The following is a 2758-nucleotide window of genomic DNA, read 5'->3' as shown; positions in this document are numbered from 1 at the left end:
GATTTAAAAATGATTTATTTTTCCTAAAAATGTTGGATTTCGAAATATTTTACTAGTCGAGCTCGATTTTTCCCGAGAAGCTGGTTTTGGGCAAACAAAGAGTTTTAAAAGATTAAAATATTATTTTATGGAAACTTATTTTATAAAATTTTATTATTTAATTAATTAAGTGTTATTGGGACCAATTTAATTAATTTAAGTAGGCTCAATTACCCTTAATAATACAAGCCCAAATTCAAAGCTCATATAACTTGCAAATTAAATTATAAATAAGACTCCTAAGTCTTTTATCACCACAATTCCTTCATCAATCAGCCGTGCAACACCTCACACACACACATACAATTTTTGAATTTAAGGGAAGGAGAAAAGGCTAGGATTTTTCCTCGTCCGATCGTCCAACTTCGCACCCTTGTCGAAAATCGAATAATGGAGCATTATAAACACAAAGGCAAGTTTTCTAAACTCTTTTAAAACATCATACAAATTGTAATGCCCGAATTTTGAAAATGTGATAGTAGTTGTGATGGTTTATGACTTTACATTATGGTATAAATGGTAATGAATGTTATAGAATGGAATAGATAATTGATGGGAAGAATCAAAGGTGGATTTTGAGCTAAATAGGTAATGGAAGTGCAGAAACGGTGTGAAAAATGTGACAGTGGTTGTGGTTTTTAGAATAATATTTTGTATATTGATCCAATTGATGTGAGGCCACTTTCATTAGAAAGATATGACATAAGGCTATAACTTTGTTATTTTGAGTTTTGGTCAAATCATTAGGGAAGACGAGCCAAAAGCGCCCCGAAGTGTGTCGTGCGTATCGTCGTTCCTACAATGACACATGTTGGGAGATTTAGCATAACGTTTTACTCAGAGCTCCAAATGATCTGAAATTTTGAGAGGTGAAAGAAAAGACATAGGGCTACAACTTTGTAGTTTACGACTTTTCCAAATTCTGAAGGGAAGAGGCGTTTCAAAAGCGATCTTTGTAGTGCCTGTGCGCAGTGTGCTCGCCCTAGCGGGAATTTATGTCCGCCCTAGCGAGCCATGTTCGAAAATTTTGGTGTTCTAGCCGAGAGTTACGCGCCCGAGCGGAAAAAGAGGTTCGCCCTAGCGGCTAGCAAATTGAAAAAGCGTGTTTTGGTGTTTGGGAAGGCATAAAATCGAGTGGGATGCTCTTTCTTCTCATTTTCATTCTCCTTCTTTTCTCTCCATTGGGTTAGAAGCTAGGGTTCTTCATTCTTCCTTCCATTTTCTAAAGTATTCTTCAATCTATGGGAGATTTGTTCAAGGAAAATATGAAATGAAGTTAGATTTGTGATCCTCTCATCACGGGCTTCACAAGGATGTAAGTTTTTCCGATTTTTGTTAAAGTTCGGAAAAGGGTTGAAGTTTAGAATTGATAATTGAATTGATATTTGAGATATAGAGATGTTGGAGATTTTGTGATTGTGTTGGTTTGAATTTAAAATGGAATTGAAGAGGAGCTAACCTTTTAGCACACATGCCATGTGTTTGATGAAATGATCCAATGAATGTTTTTATGGAATATTATGATTAAGAAATCTGTGGATCTTGATTTGAAGCCGTATTGGATTGATTATGAATTTTGAGCAGAAATTACTCTATTTTGATAGATGATCAAAGTCCTTGAGTTATAGTAGAATTCAAAGGTTCAAGACTTCTCACATACGTATTTCGGTCTTCTTTTGGTAATATTTGAAAGGTATGTTACGGTCGGTAACATACGAGGTAAAAGTATCATTTTTATTTTAATATTGAAAATTCTATGGCTCGATGAATTACTTGTGATTTGATGATGATTGTGGCCTTGAGATGAGTTTATTATGATATCGAGATGATGATATTGATTTGCATCATTACATTGCATATTGAGCCACTTGTCTATTCAGAATTGATATGGCGGAGGTCGCCTTGATTTATTGATTTGTTAGACGTATGGGGCTATAGTTGAGTTGGCATAGTGTATGCTGAGGTCGCTGCTATGGCCTGAACACTCTCTATAGGCGCACCATAGTCTTGGGATTGTAGAACACAGCACCCCACCCCGAGCGGATGAGTCGGTGGATGTTGCTGGGTGATTCTATTCCCTTGGGTACCTATGACCAGATGATTCACTTGATCTTGAGATTTATTGATAGCCCACAGCTTCTGATCATGCATTGCATTATATTACATCTTTATGAATTGTATATGAGATATTTGAAATTTTAATTCTCATATGTTATTGATTGTATCATACTGGGTTTATACTCACCGGCATGTCGGCTACCTCTTGTTTTCATGTGCTTGACGGTAGGTGAGGCGAGGCTTGGGATGCCAGAGTCCAGTTCCAAGCGAGGTGATACGAGTTAGAGTGGGATTCTCGAGTCTTAGGAGCTATGTGATGATGTTGGATTTCTTTGGTTTACTATTTTATTTTGGCATGTTGAAAATTTTATTTCAAACATTTGAGACACTTAAATTATTCTGACGATGTTTATGTCAGTTTGTGAACAAGAAATTATGTATTTATTAAATCGTTGGGTTTGATACATTTAAAATTATTAGTATTAGATATCGGACCCGGGGCCCCACACAAATCATAATATGCTTGATTTAATTGATTATGCATGAAAAAATATTGGGTTTGATTATTTTACGGCACGATACGGATTTTCAACGTTTTTATCGCTTGATTTGAAAGAATCTTTATGAAACCAACGGACACATTGCCAATACATGATAAAAT

General features: G+C 35.7%; 1 long non-coding RNA gene across 1 annotated transcript; it reads left to right on the top strand.

Moving 5' to 3' along the window:
- Window positions 1-1245: 1245 nt before the first annotated feature.
- Window positions 1246-2550, top strand: LOC140818825 (uncharacterized). The gene is made up of 3 exons (XR_012115069.1): window positions 1246-1354; window positions 1644-1732; window positions 2327-2550. It is a non-coding gene; the product is annotated as an uncharacterized lncRNA (long non-coding RNA).
- Window positions 2551-2758: the final 208 nt, after the last annotated feature.

The sequence above is a fragment of the Primulina eburnea genome, chromosome 17 (genome assembly GCF_022965805.1).
Source record: "Primulina eburnea isolate SZY01 chromosome 17, ASM2296580v1, whole genome shotgun sequence".
Taxonomy (NCBI): domain Eukaryota; kingdom Viridiplantae; phylum Streptophyta; class Magnoliopsida; order Lamiales; family Gesneriaceae; genus Primulina; species Primulina eburnea.
This window is presented reverse-complemented; position numbering and strand designations above follow the sequence as displayed.